General features: G+C 36.5%; 1 long non-coding RNA gene across 1 annotated transcript in view; it reads left to right on the forward strand.

Annotated features, from left to right (window-relative positions):
• LOC129392252 (uncharacterized) overlaps positions 1-23241 on the forward strand; it is a 377286-nt gene that overhangs the window by 128718 nt on the left and 225327 nt on the right. The window contains exon 2 of the long non-coding RNA XR_008617848.1: positions 19528-19616. This is a non-coding gene — a long non-coding RNA (uncharacterized lncRNA). The remainder of the gene's footprint in view (positions 1-19527; positions 19617-23241) is intronic.

Below are 23241 nucleotides of genomic sequence, written 5' to 3' on the forward strand. Positions count from 1 at the left end.
TCTTTACTATCATTATTCTGAATTCTTTTTCAGGTAGACTGCCTATTTCCTCTTCATTTGTTAGGTCTGGTGGGTTTTTATCTTGCTCTTTCATCTGCTGTGTGTTTTTCTGTCTTCTCATTTTGCTTATCTTACTGTGTTTGGGGTCTCCTTTTTGCAGGCTGCAGGTTCGTAGTTCCCGTTGTTTTTGGTGTCTGCCCCAAGTGGCTAAGGTTGGTTTAGAGTGTTGTGTATGCTTCCTGGTGTAGGGGACTACTGCCTGTGTTCTGGTGGATGAGGCTGGATCTTGTCTTTCTCGTGGGCAGGACCGTGTCTGGTGGGGTGTTTTGTGGTGTCTATGACCTTATTATGATTTGAGGCATCCTCTCTGCCAGTGGATGGGGCTGTGGTCCTGTCTTGCTAGATGTTTGGCATAGGCTGTCCAGCACTGTAGCTTGCTGGTCGTTGAGTGGATCTGGGTCTTAGAGTTGAGATAGAGATGCTGGGAAAGCTTTCACCATTTGATATTACATGGAGCCAGGAGATCTCTGGTGGACCAATGTGCTGAACTCGGCTCTCCCACCTCAGAGGCACAGGCCTGACACTGAGCTGGAGCACAAAGACCCTGTCAGCCACACGGCTCAGAAGAAAAGGGAGAATAAAAGAAAGAAAAAAATGAAATAAAATAATGTTATTAAAATAAAAAATAATTATTAAAAATTTTTTAAAAACTTAAAAAGTAATTTAAAAAAGAAAGAAGGAAAGAAGAGAGCAACCAAACCAAAAAACAAATCCACCAATGATAGCAAGTGCTAAAAACTATACTAAAAAAAAAAAAAAAAAAAAAAAAGGACAGAGAGAACCGTAAGACAAATGGTAAAAGCAAAGCTATACAGACAAAATCACACAAAGAAGCCTACACATACACACTCACAAAAAGAGAAAAAAGAATAAAAATATATATATTGTTGTTCCCAAAGTCCACCGCCTCAATTTGAGATGATTCGTTGTCTATTCAGGTATTCCACAGATGCAGGGTACATCAAGTTGATTGTGGAGATTTAATCCGCTGCTCCTGAGGCTGCTGGAAGAAAATCCCTTTCTCTTCTTTGTTCGCACAGCTCCAGGGGTTCAGCTTTGGATTTAGCCCCACCTCTGCGTGTAGGTCGCCTAAGGGCATCTGTTCCCACTCAGAGAGGAACGGGTTAAAGGAGCAGCTGATTCGGGGGCTCTGGCTCACTCAGGCCGGGTGGAGGGAGGGGTACGGTTGCGGGGCGAGCCTGTGGCGGCAGAGGCCGGCGTGACGTTGCACCAGCCTGAGGCGCACCATGTGTTCTCCCGGGGAAGTTGTCCCTGGATCACAGGACCCTGGCCGTGGAGGGCTGCACAGGCTCCCGGGAGGGGAGGTGTGCATAGTGACCTGTGCTTGCGCATAGGCTTCTTGGTGGCTGCAGCAGCAGCGTTAGTGTTTCATGCCCTTCTCTGTTGTCCACGCTGATAGCCACAGCTCATGCCCACCTCTGAAGCTTGTTTACATGGTGCTCTATATCTCCTCTCCTCGAGCACCCTGAAACAGTGGTCTCTTAGCCAGGTCCAGAGTTTTTCCCGGAGTCCCATCCGGCTAGCTGTGGCACACTAGCCCCCTTCAGGCTGCGTTCATGCAGCGAACCCCAGTCCTCTCCCTGGGTCTGGCCTCTGAAGCCCGAGCCTCAGCTCCCAGCCTCCGCCCGCCCCGGCGGGTGAGCAGACAAGCCTCTTCGGCTGGTGAGTGCTGGTCGACACTGATCCTCTGTTCGGGAATCTCTTTGCTTTGCCCTCCATACCCCTGTTGCTGCACTCTCCTCCGTGGCTCTCAAGCTTCCCCCCCACCCACCCCCCGTCTCCACCAGTGAAGGGGCTTCTAGTGTGTGGAAACTTTTCCTCCTTCACAGCTCCCTCCCAGTGGTGCAGATCCCGTCCCTGTTCTTTTGTCTCTGTTTTTTCTTTTTTCTTTTGCCCTACCCAGGTACATGGGGAGTTTCTTGCCTTTTGGGAAGCCTGAGGTCTTCTGCCAGCATTCAGTAGGTGTTCTGTAGGAGTTGTTCCACATGTAGATGTATTTCTGATGTGTTTTTGGGGAGGAAGGTGATCTGTATGTCTTACTCTTCCCCCATCTTGAAGGTCTCCCCAAAATATTATTTCTAAGTTTTTAATTCCAAATGAATTGACTCTCCAGTGCACAGATAGGCTATTTTTAACAACGTACTTCGAAGAGGTTTTTTATTTCCCTTTTAACATTCCTTATCTAATGAAATATATTATACTAATAGAGTTTAATATAAAACATATTTCTGTATTTTCATCTTACTTGCTCTTGGATCACATTAAAAATTTAAAATATTGAAAAAATAACTCTTCCTTGAAATAATAAAATTACATTTTCAAATGCATAATAGAGTGGAGAACAATTTCCTCCAAGTTATTCAAAATAGTGTACTAACAAATCTCAATATTAAAACTAAGGTGTTGTAATCAAAATAAATCACAAAATAACCATAATTAAAGCAAAAGTGAAATATAATATCAGAAATTCATAGCAGTATAATTAGCTGCTTTGTCCTACCTTAAGAAGTTTTCTAAAATAAGTAGCAGTGCAAGTCCTAAAGCTTTAACAATCTGGTTAAATTTACCACAAACCAGTGCTTAGCAAATATGTAATTTTCAATAATAAACAAATATTAATGTGCTTGTTCTATTTTGATCTTTTTGCTTTAATCTTTTACATTGTAATATATTATTTAATACATAAATGATATCTGTAAGATATAAAGAATAATAATATGAAGAATTACATTGAACTCACCACCCAACCCTCCAAACTGGACCATTTCCTATAACTTCCATCTACCTTTGCGCCATTCTTCTATCACACCTTCCTTCGAGATAACCACTATTCTACATGTTGTATTCACCACTTCCTAGATTTTCTACTTTTGGCATGTGAATGCATTGTTGGGCTTTGTTTAAGTTCTATAGTTATATATAATAACGTAAGTCATCTTCCAAGATGTACTATCTTGCCCTGATATATTTCCAGAGATGTATTCCTGTTGTCATGTTTACTGTAGTTCATTCCTTTTTACTGCTGCATTGTGTCAAATTGTATGAATATACCCCACGTTATTTATTTTTTGTCAAAGTGATTTGAACTTTTTCAAGTTTTAGAGGGGTGTGTCTTTCTCTTTTTAATCCTCACAAACATTACTTCTGTATTCTCTAGGGTCTATGTACAAACTGTTCATTAAGTCTATGTTTCCTCTTTAAATTGGGTACACAGCTAGACTACATTTCTCAGCTTTCCTTGACACAGGTATGTTCTGGTCAGTGGAATGTGAGACAATGTATTTTATACCTGGGATACAGCTTTCAAGATGTGTTTTCTCTTTCTCTTTCTATGTCCCCTTCCACCAACTGGTCACAGAAAATAAGAGGCTTTAGAAGATGAGGAGGCTCAATAGGAAAAGAACTTGGGTCCCTATTGTGTCACAACCTCAGGCGTTCCAGGGGTGAAAATTTGAAACTGGCTCCTGTACACAGAGGGCAAGGAGAGACCAAAGAAAGAGGTAGACCACTCCAGATTGGTAGATGGCAGGTTTAATAAACAAGAAAACTGACATAGGAGGCTTGTCCTGGGCAGACGCAAGATGAGCAGATCTCCCTACCACACTCCACCCCCTGCCAGCATCTTACAAGTTTATATAGAGGCCCTAATGGGGTTCAGTCATGTATCAGTCCAGATGGTCTCAACAACACATTACTCTCTCAAGCCTGTATCCTTGAAATGGCTCCTAGTGTGGGAATGGTGGGTAGAATATACATTCCAAGGACAGGGGAGGGGTGGGGAGCCTCTCTGATTGCTCTTGGATCAACTGGCAGTCATGTGCTCTCAATGACCTCCAACAACAGTCCCTGAATGGTCACGTAGCACTCTCAGGGCAAGTGATATATATTTGAGTTATTATTTGAATGAGAAATAAACTTCTAGATTATTGAACCCATTTATACATTTTGTAATGGACTCGTTAAAACTGTTAGTATTCCTCTCAGTGTTTCCCTGAGTAAAATTTTTCCACTATCATGACCCCCGGGGGGGGCATTTGACAGTATCTGCCAGAGCTGGGACCGGAGTAAGGTGACAAATGACCTGAGAGGGCGTTACATTCTGTACCCTACGCACCTCACTCTTAAAGGGGGTTGCTACTGGCATCTAGTAAATAGAGGCCAGGGTTGCTGCTAAACATCCTACAATGCAGTCCCCCATAACAAAAATATCAGCTGAGAATAACTGCTCTAATTAATACAAGGAAATAACAAATAAAAACTTAATAAATAATAGTGACCCTAATGTAGCTTAGAATCTACTCATTAGATTAAATTTCTGTGGCCATCAGATTTCATCCAAAAGTTCAATAGTCCAAATTCACAAGAACATGTCTGTTAATTAAGTAAAGAATATGTCTTAAATGTATGGCTTTCCATTTTTTAAGTTATGCAGATGCTCTTATAAAGTCTAAAATGCAAGTGCTTAGGAAATATTACTCTATTTTTAGGAATGTTTATATATTTATTAATTTATTCATTTACTTCACCAATCACTAGATCAGGTACTAAAATATAAATTCTAATCTTTGGTAATCCTTAAAATGATTTAATGTTAAAAACTACATTGGATTATTCGACTAGGAAAATTAAAATGGATGAGGCCTGACATAAAAGGCCAAAACAGCTTGCTTTCCTAATCTGCCCGTATCTTGCCATGTGCTTCCAACATGTCACTCTAACATGACTTCCTGGGTCAGCTAAGCTTCAGGGTTGGTGTCTGCCCAAACATCAATCTGACTTATTAATTTTCCTGGCTGGTCTAAATGTTTGGCTCCAAATCAAGTTCTCTTCCTAGTTTTGTGCTTCCATTGCTGTGCTTGATTTGCCAGGCCCCATTTCTTATTATCTCCAGGGGATCCAAAGGGAGGCAATAGAGCAAAGTGTTGAAGAGCAGAAATTCTGGATTCCGGTGTGAAATCAAGAACTTGAACAAGATGAAAACCTCTTGTGACTTATTTTCCTGTCTGTAACGTGATGATAATAGGATAATGTGAAAGGCAAAGAAAGCTAATATATGTGAAACACTTAGAACAATACCTGGAACATAGTAAGCGCTCAAAAAAAAAAAAAGTCAGCTTTATTATAAAGTTCATTATTGCCTTCCTTGCTCTCATATCTTGGGATTTTCTTATTCCTGTCTGTATGCCTACTTGATTTATATTTCACTGATTAGCTTGCTTTGTGGTTTCTGCCTTTCTTCTTTTACCTCATCCTCTATATTGCTATCTGCTCTGTCTTTTGTTTGCTCTTGTGTTGTACATATTGATTCATCCATTCATTAAGCAAATGTCCATTGGGTGCCTAATATGTTCTACTCTGGTTACAGCAGTGAAGAAAACAGACAAAAACCCCTGCATTCATAGAAATTGCTCCACCAATATCTAGACTCATAACAAGATTTCTGGGCTCTTGATTTCTTCATGGCTGCTGATTTTATTTTCTTACCAGAACTCTTAAATTTAGTGTATTCTTTGGCTATCCTCCCTATGCCTTCTAACCTTCTCTGCTACAGACAAATGAGAACAGCTGAACAAATCTTGATTGGCTGCAGCTCCATGAGTTGCAAAAATTACTGCACAGAAATGAAAACCAGAGAAGTGCTGAGTAGCCGCTTTCCTCATACATGAGGCAGATTACTCTATGTCTCATCAGAGTTGGTGCAGATAAAAAGTACTAGAGGTAGAAGACCACATGAAAAGATCAAGACATGTCCAGAGGAAATTTTAGCTTGGAATTCTAAGCACTGTGATTTACCGTGGACTCTTTTCTATGCTGTTGGACATAGGGTATTTGAAAAACTTTTCATCATCCACAGATGTCCTAAAGGTATTCCTAGTCTTCTGACATTGTTTTCCTACAATATTGTTGTCTGGGATCCCAGTACAAATGCCATACTTAGTTCTATTTTGGGGGGATGATATCAAAGACAAAAATGGGCTGGATGAAGTGTGTGTCTAATAAAATGCGTGAATAGACGGTAGAAATCTTTTGTTGCTGTACAGCTATATGAGTTAATTTTATTTCCTAGCTTATGTTTTATGTATTTTAATGTTTTAATTTTGAAAGATACCCAAGGAAAATTACACAATGGGCTTTAAAAATGGATAATCATGCATTTTCTACATCATGAATATAGGGCCTTAAAGTTATCTTTGAAGCAAACAGAAGATCTTTAATTCACTACTGACTAATGCCACATGCCTTTTCAGTACACAAGGGAAGGATTAACAATATGTAGGAATATGTAAACAGAGAAAATCAGTCACAGGTGCTAAAGGCACCATCATGATTGCCTTCCTATGAAATAATAATCCTGATGTTCCTCTGATGGAAAATGGGGTTCCTCTTGGGAATATAAAATCAAGTTTTGTAACATTTAAAGGCTACTCTTGTGAAGACATTTTCAAATGGGTTGATGAAGGAAGATACATGTATGCTTCTGTGATTTATATCAAAATAATTGTGTTACAGTATAAAGATATTGAGCACAGAAACCTACTAAGTGAAACTTCTGAATTTTGATAGTAAATAGAAAGTAAAATGATAAGTCAGACAATGCTGAACAATAGCAGGTTTTTGTTTGCTTCTGATATGAACATAACATATATTTTCTGTCTATATTTCTATAAATATTAGCATATTTCAAATTAGCTATTTTAGTTTACATGTGGAAATTACTTTTTAAGTGAATGATAGGGCTCAAAACTAGTAATATTTAATATATTACATTACCTGATTGAGGTGCAGTACTTTGTAATCGCATATATATTTGAAATTTATGCATCCAGCGATTAGACTAACTTACCTCCCTTGCTCCACCTAGTTCAACAATGGCTTTTATTAATTATTTATGTGGTGAATTAATGCACCACTGGAAGAGTTTAGTCATGTTAGAGTACTTATCAGCCAAATGATTGTCTAAGATATGACATTCCCCTGTCTCTTGCTCTGTCAATGACATAAATTCTTTTAAATTATACAATAGACTGGAAATGGTCTACAAAGAGCTGTAAAGACACTTCCTAAGCATCAGAGGCCACTAACTATGGATTATGTGATTTAGCTTTTAGTAAAAGCAGACACAAGAAGGTAGTACAACCAAAGCTGTTTTTCATCCCATACAGAAAACCATATGAATTGAATCTGGTTTGGGATATTCATGTGAAATGTGAGCAACCTAGTTACATACAAGCTATAAATCTATGTTTGAAATAAGAGTTTCAATCTTTTATTACAAAGACAAGTGAAATTCTAGAACCATGTCCCTCTGGAGCCTGAGGTTGGCTCACTGTGGAACTTTTAAAAGCACCCCTTCCAAACTACCCTTGGAAGAACAGCCTCGTCCACCAACTGAAAACTATGGGTGCAGCATTTAAGAGTGCTTCCGGAACAGTCTACGTTTAGTTAGTGCTCCTGTAATTCCTGTAAAACACTCAGAGTTTCCAATGTTTAAATTAAAAATATACAACTACATATGTTTTTACATAATGTGTCTCTTTCATTATTTTACTCACTTGGCGAGAAAAGGTGATGCAAAGGTTCTTCAGGTTTTGGTGAACCTTATCTTCTGTGGTGGAAGATTGGGCATAGGCTACTGTCAACAGAGTATGAGAAACTGACATCGTTCAAAGACAGCAGCTGAGGCCAAAAAAGTAGTTGAAAGAATGAAACTACTAGGCCTACCTTTCACTGCCTTTGATTTATCTCAATAAAATTTGCATTTAAACGTGGTAAGATTAGCTTCCTTTCGTATGTTTCAGATAAAAAACACTTTTTCCCTGTACAAAGGAAGTTTAATGTCTTTTCCAACTTTTATTTCCATTAGACTTTATTACTACTGTGTCTGTTGGCATTTTGCATAAACATTCAGTAGCTGTAATACAAAAACATACGTGTGTGGTCATCCTATATAAAAAGTGAATATTTGTTTCAAAAATAGTAGTTTAATTTGTGTTAAATATCTATCTCCCATGTACAGCAACCAAATGTAACCCAGGGTTAGTTTCTAGCCAACGTTTAATTTTTAATTAGAATCCTTTCTTTGATGTCCTATTGTGCATAAAAGACAATGCACCTTCCAAATTTAAAACATTAATTTAGATTACATTTACTGTATAGTAGATTTATATACAAAAGTTTTATTATTAAGCCATTTCAAAGCAACTATATTGACGTGTCATCACATTGTTTACAGGAAAGAAAAAGTCTTCAAAGTGAGGCTATTTAGCTCTCTCTAATAAACAAAATAATCACTTCTTAGATTTAAAAGTTTTCTAGGGCTTCCCTGGTGGCGCAGTGGTTGAGAATCCTCCCGCTGATGCAAGGGACACGGGTTCATGCCCCGGTCCGGGAAGATCCCACATGCCGCGGAGCGGCTGGGCCCGTGAGCCATGGCCGCTGAGCCTGCGCGTCCGGAGCCTGTGCTCCGCAACGGGAGAGGCCACAACAGTGAGAGGCCCGCGTACCGCAAAAAAAAAAAAAAGTTTTCTGAAGAATTAGTAAGTGTCCATGATAGCACTCTTCTATTATATAGCACTCTTCTATTGGAAAATAGTCAATATGTGTATAATAAAGATAAACCAATAAAGATAAACTAAAGCAGATCAGTGCTGGTAGGTTTTACAAGGTCAAACTGTATAACTATAGAATATGGAGAAAGAACAAATATTTAGTCAAATTGGTCATGTATTAGAACTATATATTTCCATTTTAAAGTTTAATAATCTTCATTTTCAATTTTCCTTAATAATATTTGGGAAACAAGTCACCTTTTCTTGAAATTACCTAGCTATATTTTTCCCAGATTTTGATTGTTAAACTGATTCTAAATTCACTAGGATAAAATACAAACTTATGTAAATTACATGAAGCAAAATGGCAAGTGTTCAGCCATTAATTGATGCTTACACTTGCAGAAGAGGAGGGATGAGAGGGTAGGAGAGGAATAAATTAACTAGTTTGCCTCTACATGACTGAAATTCACTAAGATAATTGACAACTTTCTTTTTGTAGTGCCCAGACTTGTTCTCGAATCAGTTCGTTTAAATCATCCCACATGGTGAAGTTTATCCATTTATTGCACACTTAAATCTGGGAAATCGGCAGCTACATGACATTAACAGCAGTTCAACTGAAAATCACATCTGAAATTCAAAATAAACAAGAAAAAGACCAGTCAATCTTAGGCTTATTAAGAGCATTTTTATCGATTGTATTAACTTCCTTCAGCATGAATACAAAGGACAAAAACTGGTCCTGTGACTTTTCCTCTTTCATTATCCCAAACAAGAAAGGAAGGATGGTATAGAGAACAGGAACATAAAATAGCTGTTTCTGCGAAAATGATCACCTTCCTCATAGCTTCATAATTTACTCCCAGTCCATAAGGTTCTCAGTTCCAGTGACTGGAATGATGGATGACTCCACTTCAGCTACAACCGGCAAGGATGATACAATGTATCACTCTGCAGGCTGTACAATAGAACAAACGAACCAGCAGGATGGAATGGCAAGCAGAGGTGCCAAGGGAATTCTCTTCAGTGGAAGAGTAGATAGTCATTCCCTGGAATTATGTAAAATACAGCTTGTAAATATTGCTCCCATTGTGGACACGTGAATGTGCAACTTGACAGAAAAGGGCAACACTGACATGAAAAAATGCAAAAATATTTTCCACTTCAGTGCCCGTGTTTTTCACATGGCCAGATTTTGCATTAAACAAAGCTCCAGCTCTATGCTCAATGAGTTGTTAAGAATGTAAATATATATATTTGAGGATGGGGGAAACAGCTTAGGGTTTTATCATTGATATTTGGTTTACCTGAAGCTTATAATTCAGTGCTAAAGTAATGCTAAACTGCTTGGTAATACCTGATTAAATCACATTTCTAGAATCATTCCCTTATCTCGTTATAATTCAATGCTAATTTTTTTTATTGAAGTATAGTTGATTTACAATGTTGTGTTTGTTCCGTTAGTTTCTGGTGTACAGCAAAGTGATTCGGATATATATATATATATATAATTTTTCATATTTTTTTCCATTATAGTTTATTACAAGATATTGAATATAGTTCCCTGTGCTATATGGTAGAACCTTGTTGTTCATCTATTTTGTATATAGTAGTTTGTATCTGCTAATCCCAAACTCCTAATTTATCCCCGACACACACACCCTTTCCCCTTTGGTAACCATGAGTCTGTTGTTTAAATAAGTTCATTTGTATCATTTTTTAGATTTCACATATATGTGATATCATATGATATTTGTATTTCTCTGTATAAGTCAGTACTAAATTTTAACTAGTTAGGATGTGAAACAATACCTAGCAAATTAACAAAAGGAGCCTTGAATTTCCATACCATACAGGCAGACATGTTCACTTCCATCCTTGTCTGTGCAGCTTGCATATGAAAGAAAAATTCTAACTAACCATACTTTACACATTCTTACATAATCTAATAGAAATCTACTCAGTACAGAATAAGGCTAAATGTTTATATCCTGGTAAGACTTTAAGAGCTAAGAGCTCTTATCAGCAAGGGTTGTTAGCAATTTCTCCAAGTTACTAGCAACTAGCAAGAAAAACTTCTTGGCCAGCTCTTATAAACAATTTGCAGACCGCTTTTGCCAAGTTCTTCTTTATCTTTTTCATTTGAAAACCTCTGTTCTACAGGAGGCTCTGTTTGGGGGTTTGTCTGTTTGTTTTTAACTTTTATGCAAAGTAACCTGCTCTTCTACTTCCATACTAACAGGAAACTCATAAGACGTAACCTACCAGAATTTCAGGCACTCAGCTCCATACTGTCCTGCCACATTTAATTCATAAGCCATAAAACTCTGTGTGTGTGTGTGTGTGTGTGTGTGTGTGTGTGTGTGTGTGTGAGAGAGAGAGAGTATGCGTTAGGGATGGGAGATAATCCATCATCTTACATAAAGTGATTGGCCCTCATGACAGATGCAGTGACCTTTATAAGCAAATGAAACCAGGATGTGGATTTCATCTTTTACTTATTGAGATAGCCACATTTGATGTTTTGCTTTTAAACTTTTGTGGGTTTTTAACTTTTTTTTTGTTCAGAAAAAAAGATGAAACTAAAGGAGAAACGTTAATCATAAAATGATATTTTGTATATCTTTTATTCTCAGGAAAGAGATTTGAAACAACACTTTCGCTTGAGAATGGATAATAGAACTCTTTGTTCAGCTTCTCAGAGCATAAACTATACAGCATTTCCTATCATGTACTAGAAAATGCTATTATTTGTAAAAAAAAAAAAAAAAAATAAAGGTCTTGTGATCAAATAAGTTTGAGAAACACTTGATAAAACAAAGCTAAATATATATCTTTACTGTACACCTTCGTAGAGCCTTTCATATGTTCATATGCATTGAAAATATCAAAAAAGGGATATTGTATGCAGTTTTTCTCAAGTATACATGAATTTGAAAACTTTTGTTTTCACTTAAAACCTATTAATATCCTGAGAAACTTACATTATGCAAAAAATGCTACTTTAATATTGCATTCCTAAGTACAACCAATGATCTTTGATCTTATATTTTAATCATTGCTGTCAGCATTCTGACACAATGCAATGCTACTATGTGCAAACTCTCCGTTTGTGTGTTTTATTTTCTTTTCATTCTGCTATTTTATAGAGCTAGAACCTGGTCTGTGCAGTCTATTTCTTTTTCTGAAAAACTTCTAGATAGGTTGATGACCATTGGTGACTAAAGTGACATACCTTGAAGGAACTAACTCATAACTACAACTGTGAAGACTATGCTTTGTAATCTAGAATTCTGGGTCATTTCCTGCCCACTTTCTAAGAAAGATGCAGCCCATTACAAATTGTAAAAGTATATGCAGCTTTGAGCTTTAATGTAAACTGATAGTTATTAAAATTCACCTCCTCCTTTTCATTTGATATTCAGAGATTCAAAGTCAGTGGAGGAAGATGGCATATTGTAGTGGAAACAGCACTAAACTGAGAATCAAGGGACCAGAGTTTAATCACTAATAACAGTATCACCCTGGGCAAGTCACTTTCAGGATCTCAGTTTCTCGTATGTAAGGTGAAGAGTATATGATTCATATATTTGAATCTTTCATTCTGAACATGGAATGGGAAATCAAAACTTCATAAGTAATTAAATGACAGTGGCTCATTCTTTCTTACACGTATGAGCCATTGCAACGTGTAAGTCATTGAAGACTAAAAATGTATTTCTTTTGTTAACTTTTACTTAAAATATATAAACAGAAATAGACTCTGATACTCAGTTTAGTAAAACCTTGTAAATTAAGGCAACTTTCCTGCCCTAGTTTTGTAGTCAAACTATTATAGATAAAAATATGTGTTGTTTATTATAAATTGGGTAAGATCAGAGACTTATTAGCATGAGTATTAATCTATAGTCTCTTTTCTCAAAAACAGTCTTTAGTCTAATAGACTCAGAATTGAATTGCATATCTTTCAACTCGTTAATCTACCAACTCAAAGCTTTTTTAGTGCCTTTCTGTTTCAAGAAGAATGTGCACCTACTTGTTAGAAATCTTGGCACCATTTCTCTTCTGTATATAGAAGATATAATAGCCTGACATTAAAAGAACTTAGCTTCAACGAAATATACCCATTAAGTGTCACAGCCAATTCTTCTTGGCAATGAAAAAAGGTATGAAAAAAGAAAACTGTAGATTCATGAGAGGAACACAAATTAAGCCTTTTAAAATTCCTTTGGTTTAACAACCTATGTTTCATCCATTGTTCAGTAAAACGCATTCATTACATTTTTTATGATTCTTTGCTAGGTTTTTTTTTTTATTTTAAATGTTTTAAGTGTGTTAATTTTACCCTTCTAACATACATGTGAAATGCTTTATGCCATTCAAATATTTTAAGGGAAAACATGACCTTGAATGTTTTTGAAGCTGTACTTCAAAATTTGTGCTTTAAAACATATTATGACAAAATAAAAATGTACACATTTGCAACTTCTGGGGCTTATGAAGGAAAGCTTAGAGCAAATCCAAATGTAAAAATAAACACATTTCTTCTTGAAAAGGGTAGAAAATATTTTAATTTCTTGGGTAAAAACACATATTTTTCACTTTGAAAACAGAGGACAAATGTTTTACTGAATTTGTTGGAGCTATAGTGTGGATGCGTGGATCTGTTCAGGTTCTTGTTTATCATTTTACTTCTACCTCATTGAGGCACAATTAGGAGGATTAGAGGCTACACTAAGCTTTCAGAAGATGATATTTAGTTATTGCTTTAGGGCACGCAGATGGACTCCCCAGAGCCCTGAGACACTGAGCCTTGTTCTACCTGCAGGCACCAAAGCAGGTGTGTGCTGCTCATGGGGCTGCTCGGAATAGAACCTACCACAGGTGATGCTAATTAAGGAAGCCCAGGGACTCGGAAGGAGCACACAGTTTATTGCTGATGGTGGAGTGCCAAAGGTTAGTGAAAAGCGGGATTGTCTGCTGGCCCAGGGAAGATAAGAACACAAAGGGCACAGAAATGGATTTGAATACAGGCACTTATCAGTGTGCCTTTTAAACTACATAATGCTTCATATAATGGTGTGCTTTTAGCAGTAAAATTAGGAGTCCTTGTATGAATGTACTAATTTATTAACATCAATTTGTGTCACCGTTTAAGTAGTCTCATTTTCTTTGTCATGAAGAGGGAGCATCAAGAAAACATTAGACCAACCTCAGATAAGCTATGATTAAAATGAAAATCAGATGTATAATGCCATTTTAATAAGTAGTTTTATATAGTGCAACTTTACCCCCATGTTAAGAAAAATTATTTTAATTTCAATAACATATGAATTGAATAAATCTCCATCTTTCCCTGAATTAACAGTTATTTTTAAAATATATTTATTTGGAGAATGAACATGACATTCCACAGAACAATGTAATTGCATTTTTATTGGTATTGTGATCAAATGGCTAATTCTAATAAGGATAAATCAGAATTAATTCATGTTAACTTTATTGCAGATAATTTTAAATTTTATATATTCTACGTCATTATTAGTTGTATTTCATTTTTAACTAATGATGCTAACCAGTAAGAAATATTGCCTAAAGAACAATGACTGTTTACAATAAGGCAGACATATAGCCTGAATATTACAGATTTCAGCATGATTTACCACAGAGCAGCTAGACCATGATAAGCCGTGTATAGTCCCCTAAAGTGTAGGTGGCAGTATAATTGATCATTTTGAAATTTAATTCAAGTAAAGTGTGTTTTTGTTATCTTCTGTTGTTCAACAAACTACCCTAATATTTAGTAGCTTAACATCAGTACCATTTTTATTTGCTCAAGATTCTGTGGGTCAGGAATTCAGGAGGTGGGTGTGCTTGACTGGGCATTTTTTTTTTTTCTCTTTTTTATGCCATTTCCTGGGATTACTCATTTGCCTGCATTCAGCTGGGTTATTAGCTAGAAATTGGGCTCAGTGCGGGCTAGTGAGAGCTGGAATGCCCAAGGTGGATTCATTCACCTGTGTGGTGTCTCAGTTTGAATGGCTGGAAGGGCTGGGGGCTGCCTGGGTGTATATCTCTTTCTCTCTCCATGTCATCTTTCCAGTAGCTGGACATTTTTGCCTGGCAGCCAAGGGCTCCAAGAGAGGAATAGGAAGTTGCAGATCAGGCTTGGCCTCACAGGTTACAGTGTCATTTCCACCAAATTCCATTGATCAAAACCAGTTCGCTACTCATCTAGACTCAAGGGGAGGGGAAAATAGATTCTAAAGTTTGATGTGGGAGTAGAATGGGAGCTACTACTGTGGCCCTCTTTAGAAACACAATCTAAATCAGTTGAATATCTTTTGTTTTGATATTCAAAAAGACCGTATATTTTATAGCAGGGGTCCCCAACCCCCGGGCTGTGGACCAGTACCGACCGGTCTGTGGCCTGTTAGGAACCGGGCTGCACAGCAGGAGGTGAGAAGCGCGCAAGCGAGCGAAGCTTCACCTGCCGCTCCCCATCCCTCCCCATCACTCACATAATCGCTTGAACCATGCCCCCTCCCTGTCCGTGGAAAAATTGTCTTCCACGAAAACCAGTCCCTGGTGCCAAAAATGTTGGGGATGGCCGTTTTATAGACTAACATTTAAAATTATATTAGACACACAGACATTGTCTCTGAAAGAGAGATGAGCTAGATCTTGAAATAATTGCTTGGTACATATATAAATTTGAAATCATTACGAAAAATAGTTAAACAGGAAATCAGAAGCTGTACCCTCTTTGCCTTGAAGCAGTGTGGCGAGAACTGTTTCAACAAGAAGCACATGTTCACCGTTATGAAACCAAACCTCAATGCACCTGGCCTCTCAAAGAAATCTAGACTGGAAAGAATTATGTAAATTGTTATGGGTGAGAATTTTCACCCCACTTAAGAATGGCTTTTATTTAGAAACAAACTACTAACATCTTGTGGGGCCATATTGTGGCCTTGAGCATTTGAGAGTGGTCACTTCAGGTATTTTCTAGCAAAGTATCATTGAAATCATGGTGACACCAATTTTCTAAAGGACGTTAAGGACTAACTTCTATACCCAAGGGGTGAAAAACATTGTTGTCTTAAGAAGAGATTTTTGCAAAGAATGGAACTGAAAAAATAAGCCTTAACTGAAATTAAATGCTCTTTCTTTTGTGGATATCTATTCTTAGTTCTGATAGGTAATAAAATAGAATTTATTGCAAGAAGAGAATTTGATTTTCATTTATTTCAACACTCTCATTTCATTGGTTAGAACAGTAAAGCATTGAGAGGCGGAATCTTGTTCAGAGTCAAAGAGCTAACAAATTGTCAAGCCTGGATAAGAAGCCAGGAATTTGATCCGATTCCTCTCCACTGCCCAATGCACCATATTGACTCACGTGACTAGTACTGTGACTCTAAGTCAGGAGTCAGCAAACCATGGCCTGGGGACCAAGCCCTGCCCTCTATTTTTGTAGAGTTCATAATGAGAATGTTTCTTTTCATTTTTAAAAGGTTGAAAAGAAACAACAAGAGGAAAAACGTTTTGTGACATGTCTTGAAACATACAAAATTTAAACATTAATGTTTATAAATAAAGTTTTATTGGAGCATAGCCACACTCTTTCTTTTATGCATTTCCCGAGGCTGCTTTCACACTGTAAAGGCAGAGTTGAGTAGTTGTGACGGAGCTCCCTTTTGGCTCATAAAGCCTGAAATATTTACCATCTGGCTCTTTAGAGAAAAAACCTTTCTACCCCTACCCTAGGTTTTTTCTTCCCTTTGATTAATTATCTATTGCCCTTCCCTTTCCTACCTTTTTTATCTTTACTTTCCCTCTCCCTGCCCTCTTTCTCTCTCTGTCACTTTTTTCTTTCTTTCTTCATTTATTCCTTTTGTTCCTCCCACACATTTCGTTTTTTATGGTACCAAGCCCCTCAGCTTTTCCTTTATTTTATATGTGTTTATGTCCTATGCATGGTTCTTTACATATATTATGCTCAAATCAAGACTTTGTCCAAGTGTTTTGTTTTGTTTTGTTCAAAATGGCATTCATTCCCATAAGCAGAGGTTTGTTTGCTTGTTATACATATGGAGAAATTCAATCAGCAGTCTCTTGTCAACATTTCAAAATTCACCTAAACCAGAAACATGTTAAACCACACGATGTTAACTAAAACAGAACATTCCTTACACTTGCACTTATGCCCGAAGCACGTGTGGCATAGCTCTTCCCCTTCTTCAGCTCTTTGCTTCAGTGTTTCCCTTTCAGCAGTGTCCTCCCTGACTGCTTCATTCACAGTGGCACAGACCCTCACAATTCCTTCTCTTCCTCCCTTTCTTAATTCCTTTACTGTGCAAATATCTGAAACATATAACTAATTTACTTCTTTGTTTGTTATCTGCCCCACTAGAATGTGAGCTTCATGAGGTCAGAGATTCATATGAACTTTGTTTACTGCTCTATCCCCAGAGCCTAGAACAAAATAAGGAGTCAATCAATATTTCTTGAATGAATGAAAGTATGAATTTTGGGCTTTGAGACACATAGACAAAGTCGTAGTGAAACAACAAACTTAATTACTTGACCAAAATTGAGACGAGTAATTTTTAAATCTTAAAGTCATTTCCAAAACTGAAAACCTAAATTGTGAGGATTTTTCCCAAAAGAATACTGCATCTTCTGAAATTATATTTTCATTTTCTCTAATAAAATAGGACAAAGTAGAAACTATTTAGTTGTTTTACTATATCTTAAAATATTTAATGTGTTTAGGTTATAATACCTTAAAATCCACTGACCCATTTTAGATGCCAAGAAGTAGTGAAAGAAATGACAACTATCAGGTGAGAAGAGAAAATTATATAAGCTCAAATTTATAGAAGAATTGAAAGTACAGTAGAATGAACAATATTTTTCTTAATCCATGGCCCTAAAATATCTTTATAGCAAGAAGATCCATTTTAGAATCAGGAATTTAATTTACTTGCCATACCTAGTTTCTTCAATTTGGAACAACTCCTCCATCATTTTTCATTGGTTTCTTGACCTTGATACCTTTGAAGTATACAAACTAGTTATTTCATAGAATGTCTCTCTTTTGAGTTTGTCAAATGTTTCTTCGTGATTAAAATCAGGTTATACATCTTCAGCAGGAATAGCATAGAAGTGATTCTATTTTCTTCTCATTGCATTCCAACAAGTGTTACATGATTTTGATTTGTCCTATTGTTGATAAATTTGATCACTTGTTTAAGGGGGTATTGCCAGCTTCTCCATTGTAAAATCACACATCTTCCCTTTCTTACTGGTAAAAATTTGGGAGAGGAGTAGGGTAGGTACTCTGAAACTATAAAATACCTTAATCAGATTCTCATCAAAGTTTCAGTTCATTCATTGAATCTATTAATATGGATTTATGGTTTTCTAATGTATTCATTTGGCATAATTTATTACTGACATTGTTTATTTTGATACTCAATGTGTTCTTTATTTGTCCAGTGGGAGCCCTTCAAGTTGGCTATTGCTTTTTTTTTTTTTTTTTTTTTTTTTTTTGCTGTACGCGGGCCTCTCACTGTTGTGGCCTCTCCCTTTTCGGAGCACAGGCTCAGCGGCCATGGCTCACGGGCCCAGCCGCTCCGCGGCATGTGGGATCTTTCCGGACCGGGGCACGAACCCGTGTCCCCTGCATCAGCAGGCGGATTCTCAACCACTGCGCCACCAGGGAAGCCCCAAGTTGGCTATTGCGTTACTTTGATGTTTCCATCATTTTTGAGTATGTCATTGCTTTCTGGCATAATAGCACATTTCAGGTTTATTTTATACTTTCCCTTCCTTGCCCTGGTATCATTTCCACATTTCCATCATTTCTTTTGGATTATTACTATTTCCAGGTCCTCTCAGTGGACAGACCTAGGGAATACATGTTTGTGTATCATGGCTTATTTCCCACATGAGCCTCTTCATGCCCACCAAACCCACATTACTCCATAATTAGGTAACAATTTGTTCTCCTAGAGCATTCACAAATGCAATTAGTCACTTGATCTTTCAATAAAAGAGGTGAGTGGCCAATTTCACCTGCAATTAACCAATTACCTCATGGTTTCATTTGCTATGTGTGAGTCCATGTATTTTAAAACATTATTTGTACTGCATCCAAAACATCCAGAGGAAAGTCGGGGACAATTTTTCAAATCCTACATTAATGCACTTGAGGCAGCACACACTTTCTCTAAAATAGGGACTAAAAAATTAGAAATGACACAGTTAAGATTTTTCTTGTTATTGTGAAACAAAGAATCCTCACATAGTAAAGTGCATAACTGCAGGATAGACTATCAACGTCACAGTCTATAAAGGTCACTGGCTTGTGCAAGGGCTATCATTTCACAGACCATTCGTTGCAGTATCTCCACTAAATCAGCAGATTTTAAGAAATGAATAACAGTGCTCTTAGTTTCTTTTTCTTTTCTATTTTTAAGGTAAATATACACATAGATAGATGATTGATGGAGAGGTAGAGAGATAGGTAGATGATAGTTAGATGTGATTGAAGGTGATGGCTGCTAATTTTCAATATTTTTTTCTTGATGCATTTCACCTGTAACTAAGATATTTCATTTTCTTTGAGAATCCCTCCTCAATCTATAATTAAAACACCTTAATTCCAATTTAAGATAGGAAGAGAATGATTGTTTCTGTGATTTTCTTTGGTTCCCATCCCTGTGCTCAACAAGATCTAACCTAATCTCCACCTGGTACCCCAATCCCTTTCAGTTACAAGATTTAGATTATCCTATTCCAGTAACTTGTATAATAAAAATGAGGGAATGACTGTCTATAAATGGTTGATTGTGCCACATAATGCTTGAAAATTGCTGCCTTACAGGTTAAAGAGTCACCTTGGCCATTTACTATGTGATGGATCTTCCTTCACCTGAGAAAAATGGGATTTGATCAACTGTTCTAGGAAAACATGTGAGTACATGAATTGGGATAGTCCATTTCCAGAGATAATTTTTTAAACATTAAAGCAATGGAGAAAAGGAAAGCATGAGATATTCTTCAAAGTCTTCCTACTTAGCTCTATTCCATGAGAATTAGAAAACATTAAGATTTTGGTTGAAAGTATTCAAGACCATTTAATAATCTTTTAAAAAGCTTTTTCTGATCTCACATTTCATAAACTTACTGGCAATTCATTTTTTAGTCACAAAGGATAGAAGAGTCTTCAGAATTTGCCTGGCCAGTTTACCTCTTTTAAATAGATAGTAGAAGTCCCAACATGTTGTGTACAGAGTCAACCTGTTGCTCTATATTATGTTTGGAGAAACCCCATCTTTCCATTGGTTTAAGCATACCTGCAGAATAAACACAGTTATTAACCACAAGAATCCCCAAGGCTAATGGGAGAGGCAGGCACATACTCAATAATTTAGCAAAGCAGATTGTGATTGATTAGTGATTATAAGGTAATTAAACATGAAAAAACAATAAGAAAATAAGGGAAAGGGAACATGACCAATTTCACAGGGGTAATACATAAGACATTGGCATGTAGAGTTGATAGAAAGGCATTTCTAGAAGAATTAAGAGAGATATAAAGTCATCCTTTGAACAACGACTAGAGGAGCAGAGCCACCACAATCCGGAAATGTAAGAAGTATTTGGAGACATTAAATAACTATTCACTTAATTATTTTCAAGCACCTCTGTCACAGCATAAAGATGGGTACAAAATCTTTGCCACTTCTTCCCTTGAATCTAGGAGGGCTCTTCTTTAATGTTATATTTTATATAGTATAATATAGCAGAATTTATATTGTGCTAGTTTCTGGACCTAAGCCTTAAGAGATTGGCAGCCTCTACTTCTGTCTCTTGGAATACTTGCTCTTGGAACCTAGCTCCCATGCTGTAAGGAAGCCCAAGCAGTAATGTGAAGCAATCCATGTGGAGAGGAGTCAAGGCACAACAACTCCAGCTGAGCTCCAAGCTGATGGCCAGCACCCACTTATAAGACATATGAGTGAGCCATCTTTGACATGTATTCTCCAGCCCCAGTCAAACTGAACCAGCTTCATCAGAGGTGCCCAATCCCACCAATTCTTAATATGCTCATAAAGCAGATTCATTAGTAAAATAGTATATTATTTTTGTTTTAAGCCACTGAGATTTGGGGTAATATGTTGCAAGATCAATAGATAACAGAACAACTACCTACATACCAAGATTGCACCAGGCTCACCATAGGTAGGGAAGAAACTGACAAATTTAAGTCCTGTGTTCATGAAGTTTACAGGCATCGTGCAGTGCAGCTGGAAATGGGGTGTAGGTATGGAAAATAGTGGGATGTTGTAGAACATGAGTTCAGAAAAGTAAGTTTATTAGTGATATTGAGAATGCAGGGGCCCCTAATATAAGTATTTATAAAAATGTTTAGATGTGAATGTAAACTATTGAAATTTTATTAAGTGGAGAGTCATGCTTTAGAACAGTGAAAGTGTTGTTAGTATTTGGGTTCAACTGGAGAAGGCAACACTGAAAGTAGATTCACTATTTAGGAGACCCAAGAATCCGAGAAAAACATAATGGGATCTTAAGCCAGAGCCAAGAGGAAGGAAAAGAAAAATTAGGTTTGAGTGATACTGTCACATCTCCATGGAGCAGATTTGATCTGTTCTGTGAATTCATATATCCAATTTCTTAGAACACTATCTGGTACATAACAGGTGTTCAATATCTAGTTGCAGAATAAATAAATTTTTAAAGAATAAATCAATGTGACAGAAGCCTAGATATCTTTTAGGAAAGTTATACTTCCATTTGTCTCAATTCACCTTCACCACAGCCCAACAGAAATCTAAGGTAGTCAGTCTACTGCACTCCATGCCTCTCTTCCAAAGATACAGATCCATGCATTGGTTTAAACAAGGATAAAGGAAATACATCACTTGACCATGTCTCTACCCAAAGTGAAATTATCTAAAACACTACTTTGGGCTACTTGTACAGTATAAAGTTTAACCTGTACTACACTTAATTTCTCACCTTCCAGCCTCCTGCATTTTGTTTTTGTGTGTTTCTTTGGTTTTGTTTCCTTAATATATTCCAGGAAATTTATTTGTAGGTGGTTATGTAGGAGAAGATATGATAAATGAATGTAAAGAAGAATCCTTTATTCACACTCTCCCCAGAGGAAAGGGCAAAAGAGGTATAGCAATAACCAATATAGGATTGTATAGAAGGGCTACATACCTGATATTATAAAATACCATATTTTCTTATAGACTTCTCATTCGTAGGCTAAAATATTGCCTTCTTCATCAAACTTACCTGACAGTATATTTGTTGTTTGATGAGTAAAAGACAATAATTTTATATTTCCCAAATATACAAATGAGTATTGCTGTAGGGTCTATATTCACTAGACTCTAAAAATTTTACATAATTAAAATGACAGAAGAAGAAATTTGCTGAAAAGAATTGGGAACAAAGCAAATGTATTCGGTCATACTTATCTAGTTACTTAGTCTACACGGTGAAAAATGAAAGAAACTAACAAAGACTAAAAAGATAAGAAAATTGTGTATTTATTTCTTAATCTAATAGTGGACTACCAAGTGCATGTGTAGAAGTTCACTGTGTATTATTCAATGTTTGGGAATTATTGACACTACTCAGATTCTGTTCGTAGCACTGTTTGATTTGTTTTGCATCTATATATTCAAATTCATCTAGAACAAAAATAAAAACAAAACATATTTTACCTGCTGTTTGGAAAAACAATTGGTAACTATTTGCCTAAATTCAGCTTCTTATTTTAAAATTTTTAATTAAGAATGCAACTTTTAATTTTTAAAATCATTTCAAAATAACTCTTTGAAGAAACAATGTCTTTATATATTTTTTAAAGTGTGCATACACATATATTTAGTTTTTAGATGTTATGAGGGAAACTTTACTGTATCTGGAAGCCATATGCCAAAAATGTTCAGTTATTATCAATTTATCTCTGCATAAGTCATCACAAATGATAGTTCATGTCATAATAGCTTTCCACAGATAGTAACAGGACCTGGAAAAAAATAAAATAGCAATATTATACACATTTTCTATTTCTGCATTTTTCCATTTCTGGAAATGGTCATAGGATCATTTTATGACAGATTAATATCATCTATGATCCTAAATCTCTAAGAATAAAAGTGTTAGATTCTTTTGGTAACGTTGCCATAAGGACCAAATTTATTTTTTAACCAGTTCCTTGGAGTATCAACTGATTTTTAGTTTTACGGCATATGTATCACATCTCCAACCATTTTGCCCCCATTCTAGTTCTTTTCATCCTTCAATAGTGAGGATGAGAAAACCTGGATGCATATGGATATGGTTGATTTGAAAACTACTTTTTAAACATTTGGAAGTTTTTCAAAACCAAAAACATGTTTGCCAAGTGATCTTTTTCCCCTACATTTTAAATCCATGTGTAACTTAAAAGAAATTTAGTCCATATGCTAGTTCAGATTCGCTTATATTAAAATCATGAAAATTATGTTTAATAGCTATTTGACACACAAGAAGCTTTTTTTTTTTTTTTTTTTTT

This window comes from Physeter macrocephalus, chromosome 1 (genome assembly GCF_002837175.3).
Source record: "Physeter macrocephalus isolate SW-GA chromosome 1, ASM283717v5, whole genome shotgun sequence".
Classification (NCBI taxonomy): Eukaryota; Metazoa; Chordata; class Mammalia; order Artiodactyla; family Physeteridae; genus Physeter; species Physeter macrocephalus.